This window comes from Eleutherodactylus coqui, chromosome 7 (genome assembly GCF_035609145.1).
Source record: "Eleutherodactylus coqui strain aEleCoq1 chromosome 7, aEleCoq1.hap1, whole genome shotgun sequence".
Classification (NCBI taxonomy): domain Eukaryota; kingdom Metazoa; phylum Chordata; class Amphibia; order Anura; family Eleutherodactylidae; genus Eleutherodactylus; species Eleutherodactylus coqui.
Window position 1 is genome coordinate 187,676,283 of NC_089843.1, and position 27,318 is coordinate 187,703,600.

Consider the following 27,318-nt stretch of genomic DNA (forward strand, 5'->3'; position numbering starts at 1 on the left):
CCTGTATCCTGACATTTAATAGTGAAACTGTAGCTGTATTTGTGTTTTTACTGTGTGAAACGTGCTTCATACCTATATTTCTTGTGACGTCCAGTTCTTACACTATTCAACTCTACTGTAAGTCCTAGTGGTATCAGAGTACCAGGAGATACTGTTTGTACCCAAGGTAAGGCTGAATTCTGCAGTTTGGCATCCAGATGACGCTGGTACTCTCAAGACCTCCAACAAATGGGCGATATCCTGTATATATATATATATATATTTATATATATATATATATATATATATATATATATATATATATATTATGGAGTATAATGCAGCTGAAAATACAAATATACCAGGAACAGGTATCTATTATTTATTTCCCTTACTCTTTCCCCCACAGAACAGACCTAGATCATCCACATAGTAACATAGTATGTTAGGCTGAATGAAGACAATGTCCATCTAGTTCAGCCTGTTTCAAGCCCCTTGTTGATCCAGGGGAAGGCAAAAAAAACCCAAGAGGCAAAAGCCAATTAGCCCATTTAAGGGAAAATTCCTTCCCGACTTCATAATGGCAGTCAGACTAATCCCTGGATCAACCTTTGATAGTTCCTACCTGACCTATTAGACCCGGAACAACAACCCCACTGGTCACCCAATGTCTATATCCTGTAATATCCTTTCACTTTAGAAAGACATCTAGTCCCCTCTTAAACTCCTCAATGGATTTTGCCATCACCACATCCTCAGGCAGAGAGTTCCAGAGTCTCACTATTCTTACAGTAAAGAATCCCATTCTGTGTTGGTGATGAAACCTGCTTTCTTCTAGACATAGCGGATACCCGCTTGTTACCGTCACAGTCCTGGGTATAAACAGATCATGGTTGAGATCCTTGTATTGTACCCTCATGTATTTATACATAGTTATTTGATCGCCCCTTAGCTGTCTTTTTTCTAGGGTGAATAATCCCAATTTTAATAGCCTCTCTGGGTATTCCAGTCCTCTCATTCCATTTATTAATTTAGTTGCCCTTCTTTGAACCCCCTCAAGCACTGCAACATCTTTCCTGAGCACCGAAGTCCTGAACTGTACACAGTATTCCATGTGGGAACAGACAAGTGCCTTGTATAGTGGAAGAATAATGTTCTCATCCCTCGCCCCTATACCTTTTGTAATGCACCCCAAGACTTTATTAGCTTTTGCAGCAGCTGACTGGCATTGGTTGCTCCAGTTAAATTTACAATCCCTAAGGACCCCAGGTCTTTTTCCATATCACTTTTCCCGAGCAGTACCCCATTTAGTGTATATTGGTGACATCCGTTTCTCCTGCCCACGTGCATAACTTTACATTTATCCACATTAAACTTCATTTGCCATTTTTCTGCCCAAGCCCCCAGTTTATCTAGGTCCTTTTGTAGCCATACATTGTCCTCAGTTGTATTAATTATCTTGCATAATTTTGTATCATCTGCAAATATTGATATTTTACTGTGTAGTCTCTCTATCAGGTCATTAGCACCCCGCTAGTGACGGTGGCCCAATCAGAGTACGAACAATTTATTACCACCCTCTGCTTTCTATCTCTGTACCTGTTCTTTACCCAGATACACGTTTTTGCCCAGACCGAGCGGTCTCATTTTATATATCAGCCTATTATATGGCACGGTGTCACATGCTTTAGAGAAATCAAGATATACGAGGTCAATAGACTCTTCCAGGTCTAGCCTAGAGCTTACTTCATCATAGAAGCTGATCAGATTGGTCTGACATGATCGATTCCTCATGAACCCATGCTGATGAGGGGTTATACTGTTGTTCTCCTTGAGGTATTTTAGGATGGCGTCTCTCAGAAACCCCTCGAATATTTTTCCAGTTATTGAAGTGATACCTACCGGCCTGTAGTTACCAGGCTCTCTTTTAGACCCCTTTTTGTATATTGGAACCACATTGGCAATGCACCAATCCAGTGGTACAACCCAGGTCTTGATAGTGTCCATAAATATAAGAAATAGCGGTCTAGTTATCACATCACTTAGTTCCCTTAGAACCCTTGGGTGTATTCCATCTGGGCCCGGTGATTTGTTGATTTTAATCCTCTTTAACCGACTCTGTACTTCCTCCTGTGTTAGGTATGCAATATTTAACAGGGGGGTCAATTTATTCCCCTGCATCTCGTGTGACATTTCCTTTTTATTCGTGAATACACTAGAAAAGGAACTATTTAATAGTTTTGCCCCCCCCCCCCCCCCCCATCGTCTTCTATGATTTCTCCTGCATTATTTGTTAAAGGGCCAGTGCTCTCAGTAAAAAATCATTTTGCTGTTAATATAATTGAAGATTAGTTTAGGGTTATTTTTGCTCTCTGTGGTGATCAGTATTTCTGCCTCCTCCTTAGCAATTTTGATCTGTCCCTTACATATTTTGTCTTTTACCCTGTATGATTTTAACATAGTCGCTAGGGTTATAGTTTTTCTAGTGACTCTGCTCGCATAACATGGCCAAAATCCGTGAGCCTGAGCCCAGTCATCTTGTCCTACGTGAGCCTGACCCCGGTCATCTTGTCCTCCATGAGCCTGAGCCCAGTCAAATTGTCCTCCGTGAGCCTAAGCCCAGTCATCTTAGCCTTTTGTGAGCCTGAGCCCGGTCATTTTGTCCTCTGTGAGCCTGATGCTGGTCATCTTGTCCTCTGTGAACCTGAGTCTGGTCATATTGTCCTTTGTGAGCCTGAGCCTGGTCATCTTGTCCTCTGTGAGCCTGAGTTTGGTCATCTTGTCCTCCGTGAGCCTGAGCCTGGTCATCTTGGCCCTCCGTGAGCCTGAGCCCAGTGAAAAAGACTTGTGTATACTAATAGATCATAGACTGAACATGAGCCAACAATGTGATGCAGCAGCGAAAAAGGCAAACACAATTCTGGGATGTAATAAGAGAAACATAGAGTCTAGATCACGTGAGGTAATTATTGCCCTCTACTCTTCCTTATTCAGACCTTATCTGGAATGCTATGTCCAGTTCTGGGCACCCCACTTTAAAAAAGACATAGACAAACTGGAGCAAGTTCAGAGAAGAGTTACCAAGATGGTGAGCAGTCTGCAAATCATGTCCTATGAGGAACGGTTAAAGGATCTGGGAATGTTTAGCTTGCAAAAAAGAAGGCTGGGAGAAGACTTAATAGCTGTCTACAAATATCTGAAGGTAGACTGCAGAGGGATCAACCCATTTTCTCATCTGCACAAGGAAAGACTAGAAGCAATGGGATGAAACAGAAAGGGATGAGACACAAATTACACATTAGAAAAAACTTTCAGATAGCGAGACTGATCCATGAGTGGAACAAGTTACTACGGGAGGTGGTGAGTTCTCCTTCAAAGGAAGTGTTCAAACAGAGGCTGTCTGGGATGATTTAGTGAATCCTGCACTGAGCAGGGGGTTGGACCAGATGACCCTGGAGATCCCTTTCAACTCTACTATTCTATGATCTTGTTCTTTGTGAGCCTGAGCCTGGCCATATTGTCCTCCATGAGCCTGAGCAGTCACCTTGTCCTCTGTGAGCCTGAGCCTGGCCACCTTGTCCTCCATGAGCCTGAGCAGTCACCTTGTCCTCTGTGAGCCTGAGCCTGGCCACCTTGTCCTCTGTGAGTCTGAGCCCAGTTACCTTGTCCTCTGTGAGCCTGAGCCCGGCCATCTTTTCCTCCAGTGAGCCTGAGCCCGGCTATCTCTTCCTCCATGAGCCTGAGCCTGGTCATCTTCTTTTTCAGTTATATATCGGGTCTTATATGATTTAGGACTTCTCTGTTTTTTACTCTTGCTGTCCAGAGTATTCGCAGCAGCTTTAGCCAGCACCACAGCTCAAACATATCAATCCTCTTTCTATCAGCTTTTTCCACAATCCGCAATCCAGCTTTTCACATCCATACATGGGAATCCTGTATCCGGGGTCCGACTTGCTTGAATGCAGGCCTAAGGATACTATTACATGCAGCGTCTCTCGCTACAAAGAAACATCAATGTGGCTGGCAGCTGGACTCAGTTCAATCACTAGGACAAGTCCAACTGCCAAGTGTAATCAGCAGAAAGACACGGCATGGACAAGCACCCTGAGGCTGGCTTCACAAGGGTATATGCATAGTTGTGCGTGGCTGAACGTAGTATTTTTGCGGAACAAACAATGTTTTTTTGCTGAGACCCCAACGATCTTGAGAACAGGGTTTCATGTCCCAAGTCCTCTTCGCTGTGGGATTACTGCACCTCCAGCAGTGCAGCAGATACTGAATGAAGCGCAACTTGTGCAATCACACTAGAGCTGGATTCACTTACAATGACATTGTGAAGATAGCCAAATGGCATCCTCTCGGCTATTTCCATCAGCCTCATAAAAAAATGCATAGAGAGACGACCATGCATGAAAGGACAACACTCCATTTACAATGACGTCACTGCAAGTGCAGAAGCAACGCCCACACTGACAAGCACAGCCAGACATGGGAGTCCCATTCTCGAGATAAGCGGGGGTCTCAGTGGTGACACCCCCACTGATCAGCAACAGGATAGGGGATAACTTGTAATTGTGGTACAACCCCTTTAACCTCAATGGTGAACTCTGTTAAAAAAAAAAACAATAAAAAGCCAAACATTTTTTGCTGTAATCACCCCCCTCCCCAAAAAGTGGAATGCAAAGTAATGAAAATTCGTACCAACCCCAAAATAGTATGAATGAAATCATCAACTCATCCTTCCAAAAAACAAACCCAGTTTATAGCACTGGTGATGTAATAATAAAGTGATCTTTTTCAAATATGGTGCCGTAAATACTATTTTTTCTAGTGTTTTTCATATATAAAAGTAAGAATACCAAAAAAAAAAAAAAAACTACATAAATTCAATATCGCCACAATTCGGGTCTTATATGATTTAGGACTTCTCTGTTTTTTACTCTTGCTGTCCAGAGTATTCGCAGCAGCTTTAGCCAGCACCACAGCTCAAACATATCAATCCTCTTTCTATCAGCTTTTTCCGCAATCCAGCTTTCACATCCATACATGGTTTGCACTATCCTGCATTGAGTTGCTTTGCCGACATCCCTACTTCTTCAGATTTTATCCATGTTTAGCATCACGCTTTTCCCCAATGCTATCCTCAGATTTATCTCTGGCATAGATTCTCCATCCTGGTCAATTTTCAAACCAAGGAAGATGTAGTCTTGCATGCATTATATGGCATCATTGTTAGGGATGAGCGAACGTGTCCGTTACGGACACATCCGCACCCGGACACCGGCTTTGCCGAACACTGCAGTGTTCGCGCGTAAGTGTCCGGGTGCCGCCGGGGGGCGGGGAGATGCGCGGCGGCGCGGGCGGCAGTAGCGGGGAACAGGGGGGAGCCCTCTCTCTCTCCCTCTCCCCCCCACTCCCCGCCGCACCCCCCCGCGCTGCCACGGCGACCCCCGAACTTTTTCGCCCGAACACTGAAGTGTTCGCAAAGTTCGGTGTTCGGGCGAAAAAGGGGCGGAGCCGAACGTGTTCGCTCATCTCTAATCATTGTCGATTTAAATTTGAATTTGGCCACTTTTTGCAATCGTCATAATTTTTGTCTTTTGAATTCAGCTAGAGGCCATTTTTTCACTTTCAGTTTTAATCTTCCATATCAGCTGCTTTAGACTGGCTTCTGTTTCTGCAAGCAGAGTTGTGTCATCCACATAACGGAGATTGTTGATGTTTCTTCCACCTATTTTCACACCAATTTCCAATTCGTCTAGGTCCATCTTCCGCATTATCACTTCCACATATAGGTTAAACAAGAAAGATGAGAGGACACCTGTTGGACACCTTTACCAATCAGAAACCAATCTGTGCCCCCATACTGTGTTCTCACCGAGGCTTCTTGATTGGTATAAAGTAATTTTATTAGCTTGATTAGATGTGTCGATATGCCCAGCTCTTGTAGGGCCTGCTATAGCTTGTCATGGTCAATGCAATCAAAGGCCTTAATGTAGTCGATGAAGCACATGTAGATATTCTTTTGATATTCTTGGGCTTTTTCCATGTTCCATCACAATATGGTCGTGGGTGCCGCGTCCTCCCCGCAATCTTGCCTGCGCAGCAGAGATAAAGCCCAATACAATAGCTAAATAGCATGCCATCTTACCAAACACTGGCTTACGCCGCCTTCTCACTCTTAGGCACCAACTGCAGATATCATCAGGAAACGGCAACACCGACAAGAAAAGAGGAGTGCAGGAACAGGAAGAGAGGTGAGTATCAGCACGTCTGGTCTAGGGCCTATATAACAGCTGTCAGAGGTCTGCATGAAGGAAGGTCTCGTCTGGGGGAAGGGGTCTATATTAAAGGGAATTAGGTCTGGGGTCTGCATTTAACTAACTTGTAGTATTATTACTTTTAAGACAAGTATGTTTGCAATCTGAAGGCATTTAGCATTTATTTCCTCTTCTAACTCTTCAGCCAAGAACCCAAACTATGGTGGAAAAGATTTGACTCCACATAGATTATGAGGCTCTATAAAAAATATTCCTGAATCAATGACAGAGATGCAATGTAAAGAGAAAAAGCAATGTCCAGAATAAATCAAGGATGACACTATGGTATTTGGAGAATGGAAACCTTAATTATTTTCCAGCGTTGAAAACAAAGTGTGGATGGAGTTTACTCTTTCCTGCAATGGAAAAATTCTAATCAATAAAGAAAAGTCAAACCCAGCTAGCACATCCATACTTGTATACACTCAGGAAAGAACAATAAAGATGAATCAGGGAAGTAGTATATAATAAATCATCTAGAATTCAATTATCTGTATTCAAACTATAAATGTAATTAAGACAGTAGAAAGAAGAATGCAAGGTCTGGGGTAAAGCAATAACCAACTTTATTATTTCAGAGGCATCATGAGAAAAATGTCAACATTTCCGCCATGCAGCCACTTTTGAAGCCAAACATATCATCAACGTCACCCCATATTTAAATATAGTCAAAAAAGGGGCCTCCCAATCACAATACCCATACCCCATCCAATGAGTAAAAGTGATTTTACATCTTCGGAAGGAATTACACTCCACTACTCTGTTTGGGGAGCAGGAAAGTGGAATCCCCGCAGCCAAACTATTCTGTCTCTGGATGGAACTGAACAGTCCTGGACAGACCTCATTGACTATAATGGGATCTGGCCGCTTTCCGTCCAGCTACCTGGGTTTTGGATGAAAAAAAAAGCACTCCTGTAAAACTACATGCAAATCTTTCCTGATTCTCACATATATCAATGGAAAGGTTGGCACATTTGTGTGCGGTCCGGTCTCCACTAAAGTATAGGAACAACAGGGACCCTCAATCACCCAATAGGTAAGGATCCCAGAGCTGGCACTCATGGCATATCTTGTAAAAGGTGAGATTCCATGTAGCAGCTGTAGCAACGCCAACTTGTAGCTTTATCGCAAAATAGCAGCACCTTTTCTTCCATCCAAATGCCAGGTAGCTGGGCGGAAAGCAAACGCCCCTATTATAGTCAATGGCTCTGTTCGGTTCCATCAAGACAGAGCTGTTTGGCCACAGGGATTTTTGTTTCCTGCTCCCCGAACGCATTTGTAAAACCATCATTACATGTGAAATTGCATCAATATTTCCTTTGTGCTTGCAACTGTTTTTTGCTTTCTTTGTTTTTTTTTCTACTAGGCAACCAATCGATTTGTTTTTTACCCAATAGAAAATAATACTAGTGAACACAAATACAGATGAAATATGGACAAAAGTAATACATGCTGTTTATTTTAAACGTGGCCATAAAGAAAAAGCACATTTTAATAGCTCTATAGATTTTCATCAGGTCTGCATTATAGTCCACAAAACATGGACTAAATATGGATTTTAAATATGCTTGTGGAAAGTAAGGCCTCCTGCACACAGGCGTATTTGCATTGCAGAGTCTGCAGCAAATACAACCCATAGTATATAATGGCAAAATGCCATTTCATCTCCATGAGCAGAAATCAATAGCAATTTTCCGCTCGTGAAGAATAAATTGCAGCATGCTGTGATTTTCTGCAGGTTACGCATGGCCGGCATCCATTGAAGTCAATGGAAGCTGTCCGTCCCACGGCACTTCTGCAGTGAGCACTGCAGAAGTACCGCGGGATACGAGTCACTCCCCCCTTCCCCGCCCCCCAGCGCTGGCAGCTACTGCGCATGCGTGAGGGAGTGCCCTCCGGCACATCTGCAGCATGTGAAGTAGCTGCCGGACAGATAAGCTGGGGTCACTGGACAGGCAACGGGTTGAACTCCACTGTGGGAATCCTGTATCCGGGGTCCGACTTGCTTGAATGCAGGAGGCCTAAGGATACTATTACATGCAGCGTCTCTCGCTACAAAGGGAAGAAACATCGATGTGGCTGGCAGCTGGACTCAGTTCAATCACTAGGACAAGTCCAACTGCCAAGTGTAATCAGCAGAAAGACACGGCATGGACAAGCACCCTGAGGCTGGCTTCACAAGGGTATATGCATAGTTGTGCGTGGCTGAACGTAGTATTTTTGCGGAACAAACAATGTTTTTTTGCTGAGACCCCAACGATCTTGAGAACAGGGTTTCATGTCCAAAGTCCTCTTCGCTGTGGGATTACTGCACCCCCAGCAGTGCAGCAGAGACTGAATGAAGCGCAAGTAGTGCAATCACACTAGAGCTCGACAGATCTACAAGATTACGTCGTTTCTCTTGCTGAGAACAATCACTAGAGCTGGATTCACTTACAATGACATTGTATTGCAATTTCCATCAGCCTCATTAAAAAAATGCATAGAGAGACGACCATGCATGAAAGGACAACAATCCATTTACAATGACGTCACTGCAAGTGCAGAAGCAACGCCCACACTGACAAGCACAGCCAGACATGGGAGTCCCATTCTCGAGATAAGCGGGGGTCTCAGCGGTGACACCCCCACTGATCAACAACAGCATAGGGGATAACTTGTAATTGTGGTACAACCCCTTTAACCTCAATGGTGAATTCTGTTTAAAAAAAATAAACAATAAAAAGCCAAACATTTTTTGCTGTAATCACCCCCCTTCCTAAAAAGTGGAATGCAAAGTAATGAAAATTCGTAGCAACCCCAAAATGGTATGAATGAAAACATCAACTCATCCTTCCAAAAAACAAACCCAGTTTATAGCACTGGTGATGTAATAATAAAGTGATCTCTTTCAAATATGGTGCCGTAAATACAATTTCTTCTAGTGTTTTTCATATATAAAAGTAACAATCCCAAACATAAATTGAATATCGCCACAATTGTACTAACCTGCAGGATAAAGTTCACATGTCATTAATATCATACCACGAACATTGTAAAAACAAAAACCCAAATGTTGTGAAATAGCGGTGTTCTCAATTCTCTCCTAATAAAAGTAAGAAATGTTTTTCAATACTAAATTCTATATGTTAGAGATGCTCTAACAGGATCTCTTATATGTCTAAAGGCCCATTTAGACACAACGATTATCGCTCAAAATTCACTCTTCTGAGCGATAATTGTTGTGCCTAAACGCACTGCCATGGTGCACTGTTTGTTCATCGCTGATTTTTAGCAAGCTGGAAGTCAGCGATGAGCCTTATCAGCGCTGCACGCTGAGTTCTCAGCGGGATACCAGATGATAGCATTCTTTCAGCTAGTATTCCACAAGAATCTCTCAGGGATAGCTCCAGCGCTATCAGCTCAGCGGGATACCAGCTGACAACTCCAAGAACAAAGCAGCTGTCTGCATATACAAAACAGCTGCTGTTCTTGGAGTTATCAATGGTATCCCGCTCCGCCTGCATTTTAAAGTCCTTTTACACGGGATGAATGTCAGGCAAATGATGCCCGACACTCGTCCCTTTGTCTCCGTGCTCACGTGCTCCTGCACAGGAGCTAGCAGAGCAGGCTGGTTCATGGAGCAGCCAGCAGGGGAGCAGGGCAGTGCAGGAGATTTCTCTCCCCCGCCCCCCTCCATTCGCACAACACAGTGGCCATTCACTACTGAACGGAGGCTGTTAAAACTGCACAATGAGCGATGAGCTCATTGCTGATCTTTGATGCAGCATAAAAGATCAGCTATGAAGCTCATCGCTCATCGTGCAGTTTAAACAGCCGCCGTTCAGTAGTGAACAGCTATTGTATTATGGCAATGGAGAGGGGCGGGGGAGTGAGAGAAGAGAAATCTCCTGCACTGCCCCGCCTCCCTGCTGGCTGCTCCATGAGCAAGAAATCTCTGCTAGCTCCTGTGCAGGAGCACGGGAGTGGGGAAAACAGGGAAGAGTGTCGGGCATCATTTGCCTGACATTCGTCCTTTGTAAATGGGCTTTAACTCTTTAAAGGGGTTGTCTCGCGAAAGCAAGTGGGGTTAAGTACTTCTGTATTGCCATATTAATGCACTTTGTAATATACATCGTGCATTAAATATGAGCCATACAGAAGTTATTCACTTACCTGCTCCATTGCTGGCGTCCCCGTCTCCATGGCTCCGTCTAATTTCGGTGTCTTCTTGCTTTTTTAGACGCGCTTGCGCAGATGGGTCTTCTCCCTTCGGCTCGGCAGCAGCGGCATTTTGGCTCCGCCCCTTGTCCGCGTCGTCGCATAGCTCCGCCCCCGTCACATGTGCCGATTCCAGTGAATCAGGAGGCTGGAATCGGCACATGTGATGGGGCGGAGCTACGTGATGACGCGTACAAGGGGGCGGAGCCAAAACGCCACTGCTGCCGAGCCGAAGGGAGAAGACCCATCTGCGCAAGCGCGTCTAAAAAAGCACAGAGGAATAAAGACTTTTTTGGCATAACTCCTGCATCATTATTGCTGCTACAGCATATCTACAACTTGGATGACACTTTTGTGGAGTCTATTGATCCAGACTCCTGCTGTAGCTGGCAGCTCTGTATCTGTGGGTCCTACCTTATTGGTTCTGTGGAGGAGTGCTGTTCCCGTATTACTTGTATGTATGCCGTTATTTCTGTTATTATAGGTTTTGGACAAAGTCTGCTTTATAAGGCACATACTGGTAGTTATTTTCTGCATTCTCCAAGATAATGGATATTATTCAGTATTCTGGGCAATATTTTAATTGTATACAATATAACACAGTATATTATGTTGATAGTTCAATTCTGAAGCTCTTGTATACCATATAAGTTAATACTCATTCATTACTCTAGAGGGCAGTAGCAGCTTTGTTACTGCCATACAACTGTCAAATTGTATTTAATACGATTTACGCAATATTAAAGGGGGTATACAGGAAGCAGCCACCGGAATACACCAGGGTCGGCCGGCACTTGTAATTGCAAGCACAGCTTTCATTGAAATCATTGGACCCCAGCCTGCAATTACAAGCACAGATCCCATTGATTTCAATGAAAGTGCGCTGGTAATTACAAGGACAGCCACTCCAACCCTGGAGTATCCCGGTGGCAGCTGGCTAACCACCGTATGCTCATGTTGTGACCTGGACTGGTACTACAGAAAAAAGTACTTTACTTGCAATTTAAGAGCAACTGTTCTAACTACCAGTTCATTTAACAAAGTGTAGTTAGGCTGGAATTCATTTAATAAGAAGAGAGAGTCAGAAAACTAAAGAGTTAAGGTTGTTTAGGAACCGTCATAAATCAGTTGGAGTTAAGCTATGACTGGCCCCCTGAGTGAGGAACAAAAGGATGGGGTTTCTTCTGGCTAATTTTCTATTGCGCAGTTGTTTATGATATAACAGTGTAAGGCCGGCTTCACACGAGCGTGACGGGCTCCGCTGCGGAATATTCCGCAGTGAAGCCCGTCACGGCGCCCCCCAGAGACCCCATACTTACCAGCGGAAGATAGCGTGAAGACGCTTCCCCGCCCACCGCTGTTGCATTATGTGACACGCCGGCCGCGTCATATGACGCGGCGGCGGTAGGTGGGGAAGCGTTTTCACGCTATCTTCCGCTGTTTACAGCGGGAGATAGCGTGAACGGACGGCTTCCATTGACTGCAATGGAAGCCGTCAGCGCGTACACCCGCGGCAAATAGAGCATGCTGCGGGTGAGGACGGGAGATTTCACGGTGCGAAATTCCGCGGTGGAATTCCGCATCGTGAGCATTGTGCTATTAGGTTCAATAGAACCTAATAGCATGGGGCAACGCAGCGGATTTTTGCCGCGAATGTACGCGGCGTAAATCCGTTCGTGGGAAGGAGGCCTTAGAAGACAGAAGTGAAGGGGAGTAGAAAATATGGAGTGAGACAGTAAAGAGGTCAAGCGGAGGGGAGAAGAGCTTGGATGGACACGAGGGAAGAAGCGGATAGCCATGTGAAGACCCAGCTTCTTCCTTTTCCTCTGTCCTGCTGTATTTAGAGACACGTTATGTAAACTTTCAAGAACTCCTGTGTGCAGCTGCTCATAAATTACCCCGATGCTGAAACTGTTTTTCCAAACCTGATGTCCGTTCAAGCCAGCGCTGCTTTCTACCAGAAGACAACTTCAGACAAGAAGTAGAGAATCTTCATAGAAGTTTGTAAGTACTAAAGAAAACTTGAGCACAGTGTTTCAGGAATGGCAAAACTGTTAGTGGAGTTTATAAGGGGTATTTCTTGTCAGTTTTCTCTTTATAGCTCTTCCTTAGCTCAGATGTTGCCTCCTCAAAGTTTGCTTATCCATGTATAAAGTGTTAAACAGTGTATATGCAAGTTGTATATGCAATTTCTGGTGCATAAAAATAATGCAGACAACCATGAGCCTGAAAGTAAATGGTGTGCCTGTCATTTACCTTCATACGTGTGTTAGTCTTATTTCACTACAAAGCACTTTTAATCCAGGTACTGGCGTCATGATCACCTAATTCCATTAGTCGACCAGATCCTGCTGTATACCTTCAATTGTGCACAAGATTACAAAGGGCGTGCTTCAGTCATTGCGACCGTGACATGGCTCCTAAGCCACATCTTAGAAACCACTAAGAGAGTGCAGGCTTCTTCCTGCTTGTCACCCATTGCACTCACACATTTCAGAAATTTACAAGTTTTACAGGTGGATTTTAGTGAATTTTACTGCTCATTTGAACAGATGCAATCTGCTGTGAAAATCTGCAGCATAATTGCTGTGGATTTAAAATCTGTACCAATTAGATCAATTAACCTTGCAGTTTTTTCCACAGCAAATTACCATGTTACCTGTGAGCTGATATAACACCACCAATGCCACAATACATACCACACATAAAACTGCTATACCACATACATTCATAGTACCCGTATACCACACACATATACAGTACTGCTATATGACCCAGATGTATCAAACAGAAGAAAAGCAAACTGGAGTACAGGACTTATAAAAAAAAATATATTTATTAAATGTAGAAAAGTCATACAAAGAAAAACACAGAAGCACACACATAAGTATAAAAACATATTAAGGCCTCATGTCCCCGGGAAAAATGGAATTTTAAAAACCATGCAGGTTTCCCCACGCATGCGATCCGCACCCATAGGGAATCATTGGGCAGCTGCAGGTAATGAAATACTTGTGGATGTCATTTTCCCCAGGTGTGCGTGCTGCGGGAAAGCAGGAGTTTAGAAAAAAAAAAAAAGGTTGGCACAGCGCATGCACCCGACGAGCCACCTTTCAGAGCACATCCGTTGTGCAGAAGAAAGAAGATCCGGCCTGCACGGAGGGGAGCCTCGCAGCATCCAGACAGGTAAGTATATTGTATTTTCTGGCCTCATGTCTGCAGGTCGGGTGGAATCCACTGCAGGATTCTTTACGGGGAAATACTGCGGGCCCATGGATATGAGGCGAAATCCCCACATAATGATATGAATCCCTGAGAGCATAATACAAATACAATTAGATGTATACCACTAGATATGTCCAAGGCAATAACCATCAATGTATCTCCAGTATAATCCCCATTCAGGAGGAAAGAGTAAAGTGCATATCACGGATAATGCAAAGGATTTTAAATATCTATTAATGGTATAAGGCTCCCCAAAGGTCCACCATAGTGTGGGGGCTAACGCGCATTTCCGACCAACCTTCTTGAGAGGAGTACATCTACTTGAATTTTATTTTGCTCTCAGGAATTCATATCATTATGTGGGAATATTTTTGATTTAGGCTTTATTCACACGAGCGTATATCGGCCGCCGTTTTCACAGCCAGCTGATATACGCTACCATCTGGTGCACTGGATTCCAATGCATCACATTAGACGAGCGATTTTCCGCTGCGTATAAGTACCCGGCTACCAAGATAGCGCATTTTGGAAGGGCGCTTTTACGCCGGCCAGGAAAGATAGTTCAAGAACTATCTTCCTGGCCAGAATACGTCGGCCACTGCATAGACTCCTATAGGATCCTATGACAGCTGCCGAAGAAGGGAGGTAGGAGGGAGTTTAGCAGTGTGACTGCTAAACTCCCTCCCCCTTCTCTCCTCCTCTCCGCCCCTTGTCGGCTGTTTGCAATGGGAGGAGGCAGGGCTAGTTGCTAAGCTACTGCCCCCTCCTATTTCTGGCTGCGGACAAGGGGCTCAGCATATAGTTACCAGACCTGCGCTGTCTGAACGGGTGCACAAAAGTTAGATTTGTGCACCTGTTCATGCATTTTACATCGACAGCGGGCGAAACGTAAAAACGACAACACCCATGTTATGTGTGTGCTTCTGTGTTTTTTCTTTTGTATGACTTCTCTATATTTAATAAATATACTTTTTTTTATAAGTCCTGTACTCCAGTTTGCTTTTCTTCTGTTTGATACATATTATAGGAGGGACATTTTGCTATATGTATGGCTTTTATTGAATAGATATTATCTATCACTAATGTATGATTTACGATGCCCTGCGGCTTTTTAAAACTATATATACAGATGTGTCTTTCCTTACCTTTCCTCTGGGCTGGATATTTTCAGATATTTGTGTAACAAGATAACCAGCATTTCAAAGTAACATGATTTCATAATACTCTGTCATGAAATATCTATCCTATATGTGTCTTTTGTGTCCACCCAGTGGTAATGGTGTGAATTCCAGCCTGCTAAGGGTTTTGGTAGCATGTTGAGGTATTGTATTCAATTGGTTTTATAAGAATTTGCTTTCCATCAAGGGGTTGTTCCAGTTATTCTTTTTTCCTTTAAATCCCATATTCCTCATGCCCAACCATCATACACTCACTTCTCTGCAGTTCCAGCCCCACAGCTCTGGTTTCTTCCTAAAGCTGTACGGAACATCACAGGCTACTACAGCTAATCACAAACCTGAGCTGGGGAGAACCAGAAGCAGTGGGGAAAGGATCTTTTATTATGTTTGGACATAGCAAACACATATTTAGAAAATAATTAACCCATATAACCCTTTTAACTAAATTCAAGACACATCTATACAGTCATGAGAAAAACGAAGTCCACCCTCTTTGAAGTATGTATTTTTACATATCGAGACATAATAAAAAATATCTCCTCTTTAGAATGTCTTAAATTTAGGTAAATACAAACTCGGAAAAACGACAACACATAACAAACAACATTGTATCATCATTTATTCAACAAAAACTAGGCTGAAAAAATGCAGAAGCAGTGTGGTTCATTAAAGGGGTTGTCTCGAGGAAGCAGTGAAATTTTTTTTTTGCCTAGTCCCCCTTATTAAGCTACTCACTGTGGCAGAAATGTTCTTTTAACTATTATAACAGGCTAATCACCGAAAAGAACTTTACTAATGTATAAAAAATAACCTTTATTAAATTTAATTGAAAAGCTTATATGTGAAATTAAAAGAAGTCATGCGACTCCACCAGCAACAATGTTGAGGATGTGCTGGCACCCACAACTAGAGGGAGATACTATTTAAGATAATGACCCTCCAAATAAATTCAATCTTTCATATGTCCATCCATATGGTGATAGGTAAGGAAAAACCAGATGACTATATGGAGCAATCTACTATATCTTCTATCTGATATCACTAATCGCCGGAGCTTATTTAAACAAACATCACATCGACGCGTTTCCTTTAGTGCCAAAAGTGGACACTATTTCATCAGGATGGATACTCTTAATTCAAATGGGTATTGAAAACCCACTGAATAACTTGTTTTGGACAGTTTACTGCTCCAACCCTCAGAAGAGGGGGCTTATTCACATTGCTATTGTCTTGTATAAAAAGCATTTGACAATAATAATGTAATGGTGTTATTGACTCCAGATACAAAAGAGTCAGGCAACCCAAAAGGTAAGTTCAAATACAGGATGTGTGCTCCAGCCCTCATTTACCCCCACGGGGCAAATTAAATGATGGAAACCTGTATTGATGAAAACCACGTTTCACTCTATGGATAATCTATTAGATGTAGAGGTGTTATTGACTCAAGATAGCATGAGTCAAAAACTCCCAGTAATAGATTCAAATATATAAGTGTGCTCCTGCCCACATTTATGGGGCAATTCAGATGGTGAAGTCTATATTGATAAAGGCTTCTATATTGTAGATAGTCTGTTATTACTAATCAGAGGAGACACAAATAATCAAGCTAGCATTAATGCAACCAGCTGTGTGACTCCATATAGCTGATTAGAGTAGGATCAAAAATACTCTGGTCTGTATTCATGTCCCTCCGATATATAGTGACTGGGATCGATATACGGTCTAGACCCAGAGACAGCTATCAGAGCCCACCACTGCGATATTGCATAGCTTAGCAGGGTAAGCTCAAGCCCCTACGCAGAGGGCACACATGTCAGCCGCACCGGCCGAGATATTAGGACATAGATGGTAAGTAGGTGCAAGCACCGTCCTTTTATTCACAAAGCTCCGCCTTACTCCACCCCAAGGGTGGATCCCATTCCTCCAATCAGACGCCCTCCTTGCTACACACCCCCGTACAAGCCGGGTGTTAGCGAGACGTCATCGCTCTTGAACGTATTGACGTGTCCCGGGGTGATCACGTGACCATAGATTGATGACGATAGAACGTCACGTGACTTATCCCGAACTCAATGTTAAACCCTGATATAGTTGATTTAACTGGATTAACTAGCTCACGCGCAGATCGGCTATTCTCTCACGGTCCGCTATAGAAGATGTCCATAATATAGTCGGTTTCACTGGATTAACTAGCGCATGCGCAGACCGGTTATTATCACCCAATCCGCCATAGAAGATGTCCGTGGATGAGAACTACCTCATAAACAGGCATTAAAATGAGGTGAAAATGTTAATGGATACACGATCCCCCATCATATATTCTAGATAGGATGCAAGAAAGAGGAATATTGCGGGGTATTATTGTAAGGCTAGAGGCAAATTCTGATGATACAAATGCAGTAGATTCTAACATTAGCAGACACAAGAGAATTAAGAGATGTCTCAACCCAGGGTTAACAAGGTGATGGACATATATATAGAAAAGCAATACAGAGACAGGATTTTAGAATCCACAAATAAAATGAGGTGAAGCACATTGGTATGATGGAGGTTATACAGCCCACACATAGGGACCATATTTAGCCTATCAATAAAAATTCAGACAAGATTGCCATATCTTCAGATAAATGCTGAAAAAGAAAGGCACTCATTGAGGCCTTTTGGCGCACAAGAGTCCAGTCTGAAGATCCAGCCACTCTCCTTCTGCAGGAGCCTTCTATCCAGATTACCTCGTCTGCCATTTGTCTTGATAATCTCGATGCCTCGAAAGGTGACAAGATCGGGATTATTATTGTGCTTTTCTTTCATATGAATAGCTAGACTGGTTTGCTCGTTATGGTTTATGCTTCCAATATGTGCTAACACTCTCCGTCTCAACTGCTGCATCGTCTTCCCAATATAGTCCATTGGGCATGGACAAGATGCCATGTAGACAACACCGCTGGAACAACAATTAATGAAGTCCCTGATAGTATACTCTTTTCCAGTGGTGGAGCTCTTAAACGTCTTACATCGAACCATGTATCTACATGCCTTGCATCCCGAGCAGGGGAGCGAGCCTTTAACGGGATCCCCAGTTAGCCATGTTCTGGCTGGTTGAAGAGGTGGTAGGTGACTATGTACCAGCCTATCTTTTAAATTTCTCCCTCGTCTGAAGGTAATCTGTGGTCCTTCAGTCAAATACTCTCTTAAGTCGGGGTCTTTCCTTAAGATGTTCCAATATTTAGTGAGAATACCCCTAACTTCCCAGGATTTGTCGTCAAATGAACCAATAACTCTCACTACGTCATTGCGCCCCGACTTGGGTCTTACTTCCAAAAGATTAGTTCGTATTGATTGCTTGGCATGGTGTTCTGCTTCCTTTATTACATATTCCGGGTAGCCCCTATCCAGAAATCTCTGTTGCATATCACGGGCCTTAAATTCAAAATCACTCTCATTAGAGCAATTCCGTCGAGCTCTAATGAACTGACTCTTAGGAATCCCGCGTTTCAATGATGGAGGATGGTGGCTCGTCCAGTGGAGCAGAGTATTAGTTGCAGTTTTCTTACGGAAGATCGTTGTTTCAATACGATGTCCCTCCGTTCGTGAGATACTCAGATCCAAAAATGTTATTTTATCCCGATTAATCTCTGATGTCAACAGGAGATTAAGATCATTGTTGTTAAGGTGCGCCACGAACTTAGTAAATTTATCAGCGCCACCTGTCCAGAGTATCAATCAAGAGGGGTATCCTCTCTCCATTTGTACATTATATATGTGCCCCATCTAAACCAGTTCCATTTTAGCCTCATGAAGGATTGATAGAAGACCTGAAAGCTTGCTGTAACATCATGTATTTGTGTTAGGCCTCCTTCCCACGAGCGTGACGGGGTCCGCCGCGTAATATTACGCAGTGAAGCCCGTCACGGCGCCCCCCAGAGCCCCTATACTTACCTGCGGGAGATAGCGTGAAATCGCTTCCCCGCCCACCACCGCCGCGTCACCGCCCGTCACCGCCCACCACCGCCGCGTCACCGGCCGTGTCACGTGCACGGCCGGCCGTGTCACGTGACGCGGCCGGCCGCGTCATTTGGCGTCATATGACGCGCGGCGGTGGGCGGGAAAGCGTTTTTTCTACTTACAGTTCCAGCGTTTCAGCAACTTATAAAAAGTTTCCCCAAGATGGCCGCCGGCTCTTTTCCCGTCGCTTGCTGTAGCCCGACGTGCGCGCTCCCGAGACGCTACCAGCTGTGTCTCCCTGACAACCAGATGCCCCGCAGCTGCCGATCGGACCCACCGCGGCCGCCGACCACGGCACACGCTCTTGGGCCACAGTCACCCACCGCCAGGCAGCAGGTAACCGATGCTAGGCCCCGGCTCCCCCACACTAAGCCCCGGCTCCCCCGTGCTAGGCCCCGGCTCCCCCGCGCTAGGCCCCGGCTCCCCCGCGCTAGGCCCGGGGGCCACAGCGCTAGGCCCGGGGGCCACAGTGGTAGGCCCCGGCTCCCCAGCGCTAGGCCCGGGGGCCACAGCGGTAGGCTCCGGGGCCCAGCGGTAGGCTCCGGGGCCCAGCGGTAGGCTCCGGGGCCCAGCGGTAGGCTCCGGGGCCCACAGCGGTAGGCTCCGGGGCCACAGCGGTAGGCTCCGGGGCCACAGCGGCAGTCCGTCACTCGTCACCCCCGTCAGTCCGTCACCCATCACTTACCAGGGCGGCTGGGCGGCTTCTCGGCTGGGCTGCTGGGCGGCTCAAGTTTCTGCACCTTCCTCTAACAGAAGATGGTAGCAGAATGGCCGCTCCAGCGCGCTCCCGAGAAGTTACAGCTCGTCTGCGCATGCGCAGAAGAGCTGTAGCGGCAAGCACGCTGAAGCGGCTCGTGCTCAGAGCAGAAGACCGGACTGCGCAAGCGCGTCTAAAAAAGCAAGCCGCCAGCGAAATTAGACGGAACCATGGAGACGAGGACGCTAGCAACGGAGCAGGTAAGTGAATAACTTCTGTATGGCTCATATTTAATGCATGATGTATATTACAAAGTCCATTAATATGGCCATACAGAAGTGTATAACCCCACTTGATTTCGCGAGACAACCCCTTTAACTTGAACATTTAACATGCTTAGGCCTGCCTCATGTCCACGGCATGCAGGGAATCCCACACGAAAACCAGCACGGCCTGCGGCCAGTGAGTCCTGCTTATCTGCATCTCCCCGGCAGCGGCGTCCGCACGAATCCCTCCACTTCTGGTTTCGCTGTACTGTTCATGGTCTTTGCCGTCGGACATGCGCAGTAGCTTTTTTAATCCCCTGCTTTCCCACGGATCCGCGGCACGTCTGCAGTGTCAGCTGCAGGTATGCCACAAATCGGACGGCTTCCATTGACTTCAATGGAAGCAGTCCGTGTGGTATCCGCACTCAAATTGAGCATGCTGTGATTTGTTTTCCGGACCAAAAAGTCTGCAAATCAAATCTGCATGCTTTAATCCATTTGCGAACGCCCATGCATCTCTATAGGCGGCTTGATTTACGGATCTCCCACACGGATTCCGCAAATCAAATTTGCCCGTGGACATTGGGCCTAACTGAGGTCTTTAGAGTCTGTGATGTAGCTCTTGGGTTTTTGCATTTTCTCTGAGCATTGCACAGTCTGACATTGGGGTGAATTTGCTGGCATGTCCACTCCTAGGAAGATTGTCAACTATCTTGGATGTTTTCCACTCGTAGATAAACTTTCTCAATGTGAAATAATGGACTCCAAATAATTTGGAAATGGACTGGACTTGTATAACCCGTCCCAGATTGATGGGCAGCAATAATTGCTTCTCTAAGATGATTGCTGATGTCTTTCCATCTTTGTGTTAATACTACTGAATGTTCCAAACCAGCAAACTGCCAAAACATCTGCTTTTATAGAGGTGGTCACACTCACTGATCATTAATGTAACAAAGCTTTTTTATTACCAGCACCTGGCTGATACTTACCTTCTTAATTCCTATGGAAGCAGAGAGATTGTTCTTAATTTTTCACACACTGGTTCTGCATTTTGGCCTAGCGTTTGTTAAATAAGACATGGTGAAATTTGTCAGGTGTTGTTGCTTATCTGGGGTTTTATTTACCTAATTTTAAACCTTCTAAGGACCAGATGTTTTTTATTATGACCTGTTAAGGAAAAACATTACAAATTTTAAAACAATGTACTTTGTTTCTTCATGACTGTATACACATAACACCCACATTACATATACAAGCGATGGACGAAAATATGGGAACACCGTACGAAATGCATAGGAGTTTAATGATTAGCATTGAGCTGCCTTTTTGACCCCCGCTTGGCTGAGAGCTTTCCCGTCAAATTTGTGTTTACTTCACCTCTTGCCCTACTCTGGGTGGTTTTGAGAGCCAGCTGGTAACAGCAGCTGAGTGGCTCAAACCCCTAACAAATGGAACCTTGTTGCTCGGGCAGATGATCACTTCCAACCGGCATCATCTGTGTCATATTATTTCCACTTAAGATCAGTCTCTAAAGGTGGAGCGAGCCGATGGAGCACTATGACGCTTGCCTGCATAGCTCCCTGTCCCAGCCCACTATCCATCGCTCCTATTGCCACTCAGACCCGACAAAACCCCACCAAATGAGGGAGCCTGAAAACATCAGCGGGTCTGCTATCCTCCTATCTCCGCAGATCGGTAGCCTGGGACCCACCAGCAGAGCAGCCCAAGATGGCGCTGGAACTCACCACTGAGGAGGAGCCATGTGTAGAAGCCGGTCTGAGGTCCCGTGCCCGGTCAGCAAGCCCTGCTATCCTCAGATATGCCGGTGTGAGTGGGCCCTCCCTGAGGGCCAGCAACTCCAGCGACGCATGCTGCAACATCTCTGAACAAGATGGGGAGGGAAGAGGAGAGACAGGCAGCCCAGACCACATGCAGGCCCTGCAGTATACAAAAGAGCAGGCTCCACTGAATGGAGCGCCGCCCCCACCCCTCGAACTCCACACAGCGAGCAGCATCGGGGAATATGGCCGCTCTCCACTCTGCCCAGGCGGAAGAACCCAGTGCCCTAAGAAGAGACGTGCCTGCATTGTCCCCAAGCAAGTGCAGTGAGGGACATGCTGAAGAGGAAGGGCAGGAATTGCAGTTCACTTCAATTAGGGGAGGCTATCCCCATAACCCCTCATGGGCAGCCGCCTACACAGAGGGGAGACAGATCCCAAGCCTCATTCTGGATTCGCATACCCAGCACCGGTCTACCCCTCCCCCCATCCCCCAGCCTGGCTCCACAAAAACAATGCAGAGTACTTGGACAAAGGGGATCAGAGGGTGCTGCAGACCCCAGTGAGGGTAACAGGGTCTGCCATCAAAGTCCCCCCATGAAGCTATCCCCTCCACGCCAGACAGGGGTCCAGGACAAGAACCAGTCCTCCAAGGGCCTCAGTTCAACATTAGAGGTCCTGAATAGCCCCTGGCCGCCGCCTCCAAAGTGCACCCCACACAGGCTTGGGGCAGAAACCTCTCCCTACCAAACAGCTAACTTTCAGACAGACAGGACACGCCATACAAGAGTCACAGAACCTCAGAGTCATATGGCGGTGTCACAATCGCTTACCAACATTCCACCCACTTCAGGCCTTTCCAACAACTAAGCTAATGCAACACAAGCTACCCGACCCCAGGAAGGGAAAGACGAGTGGGACTGGAAAGAACATCTGAGAGCCATGCCAACCATACAAGAAATGGATACTTTATTCCGGCAGATGGAGACCGAGCGCAAGAAAGATGTTGCAACTCTCCACCAAGAAATTTGCAAAGTGGGCCAAAGATTGGAAGTGGTAGAGGAGGCACAAGAGAAAACAGCTGAAATCGTCGATGCTCATACGCAAGAACTGCATACTCAGTCCCAACACATCTCTGATCTGTTCTCTCTCATCAACGACTTGAAAAATCATCACAGATGAAAGAATATAAGAGTCAGAGGCTTGCCAGAAAAGAATGAGGCAAACCAACTAGAGAGGTGGGCTTGGGAGTTCTTCAATAACATCTTGAATAGGCCAGCGGACACAGTTCTGGAGATTGACCGGATTCATCGCTCCCTGGGCCCATGGTCTACTGATCCTAACAGACCTCGAGATATCGTCTGCAGGATCCACTTCTACAAGGATAAGGACTTAGTTCTCCAGAAAACGCGATCCATAAAAGATCTTTCATTCCAAGGCTCAAAGATCATGATCCTGCTGGATCTCTCTAGATGCACACTGCAACTTCGTAAAGCATTGAAACCCTTACTCCTCCTACTCCAGGAAAGAGACATTCCTTATGGTTGGGGCTTCCCATTCCAGCCCCACACCAGAAAAGACAGCAGATCGACAGTCTTCAGGGGCTTGGGGGATCTTTCGGGGTTCCTCAGCCCACTGGAACTCTCCACAGTTTCTCTTCCATACTGGCTGACTCCATGCACCCTGCCAATCCCACGCCCTAGATCACACTGGCAAACAGTAGGCTGACAAGCCTCGAGCCGACGCAAAGCTTCACACCAAAGAACCAGAGAAGATTTCAGATCTCCGAGAAGATTTCAGATCTCCCGTCTAGAGGGGAGCGCTTCTTTACACATTCAGTCAGTTTAGTATAATGAGAAGGGTCTTTAAGCGGCAGTTGGCAGCAAATTTTTGAGCAAGTTCACTAGACAGTTTAAATGCGGTTCTGGGTATGGGGGAGGCGGGTTCGCCCAACTAGGGAAGGCAGCACAGTTGGTAGCTGTTTAATGTCCTGTTTAGGCAGTTTAAAGTCTGAGTTTGGGACCATAAGTCCAGTTAGCCCTGTTCTGTTATTTGCTTATGTCTGCCCCTATTTTCTGTCTTGTCTCCCCCCCTTTTCTTTTTCCCCCTTGTGTTCCCTACTTTTATTCCAGTCTTGTTCTGGGACTCTGGGCAGTGAGCTTGGACGGCACCCTCTGGAGAAATGGTCACTATGGCAGATTTGGAGTAAACAAGAAGAAAAAAAATCCAGCGCTCCAGAAAAACGCCTATTAAACTATGTTAATAATAGGCCACTTGGATTATCCAAAACAAAAAACTGACTTTTATTAACACATATGTCCGACGCGTTTCGTCGCATAAAAGCGACTTTTTCAAGTGACATATACACATATTTCTTATCCTTATATACATGTAATAAGTCTTACCTACCCAATCATCTCTCTATCCCCCCTGTGTCGTAACCTGAAGTGCCGGTTCATGACTTCCGGCAAACGGAGGATTACATGAAAAAACTTCCGGTCCATGATTACTCCTTCCGGGTTACCTCCATGGGTAAATTTCTCAACAATATGACGTACGGACGTGTCGATCACGTGACTATAAAGGCCACACGACACCACAACGTCCCGTCGTCATCACACTCAGAAACTTCCGGTTCATAGTAACTGCTTCCGGATTATCTCCATGGATATATTTCTCAACAATATGACGAACGGACGTGCCGATCACGTGACTATTACAGCCACATGATCACACAACGTCCTATCGTCATTACGCCCAGAATACATCCGCATGGTTCTTATCCAGGAGGTGCGTTCCCATGGTAATGGGACGCAATCCTCCGACGTACAGCGGAACTGTCTCTGTGCTACTGTTGTGACTTGTATACAGGGAAAATATCTTATAAAACTATATAAATTAAATAAATTTATCAAATTAACATATACCTTATTATCCTTCCTGTACATATCAATGTTGTAAACTTACACAGACCTCAATCACTCAATTCTTATGTACCATATTATTAACAACATAAATCCCATTCCTATGAATACATACCTACTACATTAAGAATATATACATATATATATATATATAAAGTTATTTGGTAATAAAATGTATAACATAATACCAATAATATCCATATGTAATATCATGATACTACACCTATCAATTTAAAACATCAATAGATACTTAATAGACTATAACCCCATCCATATGTAAATGGATGGGTACATCCCTACCAGAAACCACTCTGAAATATATATACAACCATGTTTTTAATAATCAAAACTATTAGATTAAGGTTAGATGAATAAATAAATAAATAAATAAAGCTTCACACCAAAGAACCAGAGAAGATTTCAGATCTCCCGTCTAGAGGGGAGCGCTTCTTTACACATTCAGTCAGTTTAGTATAATGAGAAGGGTCTTTAAGCCGCAGTTGGCAGCAAATTTTTGAGCAAGTTCACTAAACAGTTTAAATGCGTTTCTGGGTATGGGGGAGGCGGGTTCGCCCAACTAGGGAAGGCAGCACAGTTGGTAGCTGTTTAATGTCCTGTTTAGGCAGTTTAAAGTCCGAGTTTGGGACCATAAGTCCAGTTAGCCCTGTTCTGTTATTTGCTTATGTCTGCCCCTATTTTCTGTCTTGTCTCCCCCCCTTTTCTTTTTCCCCCTTGTGTTCCCTACTTTTATTCCAGTCTTGTTCTGGGACTCTGGGCAGTGAGCTTGGACGGCACCCTCTGGAGAAATGGTCACTATGGCAGATTTGACATTTTGCATGTTCAATGTGAAAGGGTTGAACGTCCCTCAAAAAATAAGGCAAGTTCTCTATCATCTACATAAAAAAGGGATCACGGTGGCCATGCTGCAGGAGACGCATTTCAAGGCAAGGGGTATCCCGACATGCAGTTTCCGCCATTACCTGCTCTGGTTTCACGGGCCTGACCTGTCAAGGTGAGTGGGAGGCGTGTCTATTGCACTACACAGAACCTTGCAGCATCGGGTGATTTCCTCCTTTGTGGACCCAGACGGTAGATTTCTTTTTCTCAAATTAGAAGTGAAGGGTCACATGTTAACTTTTGCTAATGCGTATCTCCCCAATCAGAATCAGATCTCATATGCTTCCAGAATTTTGAGAGAACTTGCGGAGTTTGTCGACCGCTCGAGGATCATCCTGGGTGGAGATTTCAGCCTGGCCCTAGACTCTCTTCTGGACATGTCTTTGGGTAAGTCCTCTGTCTCCTGAGCGGCACGAAGGTCCCTCAAAAAAAACACTAGATTCCCTGCGTTTTGTGGATCTGTGGCGAATACTTCACCCGGGTGTCAGGGACTATTCTTTTCACCTTGCAGCACATAACTCCTATAGTAGAATAGATCTCCTAATGGTCTCCCAGGGTCTCCTGGACTGCGCCTCCACTGCTCACTAGGGAGTTTTATTTGGTCAGACCACTCACCTTTTCTTGGGGGATTGGCTCTTGGGAGAATTATGTGGGCAAATTATTCTTGAAGATTAAATGACAACCTCATCAGGGATCTCCTCTGTGTGTCTGCTATTGAGGAGAAAATTCGGACGTTTGTGGAGGTCCACCGCATAGATACCACCCCCTACCCCGTGAAATGGGAATTCATAAATTGTGTGTTAAGGGGGGTACTGATCTCACACGGAACATGACTTAAAAAGGAGAGGTCTGCAGCCCTAACCGCCCGTTTATCAGAACTCACCATTAAGGAGACGGCTAACATGAGCCAGCAGTCAGACACCCTTAAGGCCCAAATTTCATCTCTCCGGGAACAGCAGATCCTGACTATTCTCCATCATAGAAAATGCGGTAGTTGGCTTGCCAGAACCCTTCATTCTAGGACTCCACTAACACATGTCTCTAAAATACAGTCGCGACGGGGACACGTGGTGCACTCGACAGAGGATATTCTGGAGAAATTCAGGTCTTTTTACAACAAATTGTAAAATATTGACTCTGGAGCCTCCAGTGATGGCTCGGGCAAAAAGCCAGAGATGGAGGCTTATCTTGCGGCCAACGCTCCAGAGAAATTAACAGACCTGAAAAGAGAGGACCTGGAGCTAGACTTCTCAATCCAGGAACTGTCTGCGATAGTTAAAAAGTTGAAGATGGGCAAAAGCCCTGGACTGGATGGGTTCACTGCTCGGTTCTACAAGCTATTCAAGGAGGAGTTATCCCCTCTGATGCTGGAGGCGTTTAACACAATTAGTTGGGGCCATCCTTTTCCCCCACAGGCGTTACAGGCCCATATTACGGTGATTCCTAAGCCGGGAAAGGACATCTTGGTCTGCAGGAATTTTAGACCTATCTCATTGATCGATATTAAAATGTTCGCTAAACTCATAGCCAATAGATTCCAAAATATTATACCACGGCTGATTCATGAGGAGCAGGTCGGTTTCATCCCTGGCAGAGAGGCAAGAGACAACACTATCAAGACGCTGTCCCCTATTGATAGGGCTAAGCACTCTGGAACTCCTCTGTGTCTGCTGGCGATAGATGCTGAAAAAGCATTCAATTGAGTGAGCTGATCCTTCCTCTCTGCCACACTAGACAGCATAGGTTTAGGAACACGGATGAAGCAATGGATACTAGCACTGTACCATGACCCATCAGCTAGAGTTCGGGTCAACAGGGCACTTTCCGGGGCCTTCCGGGTACAAAATGG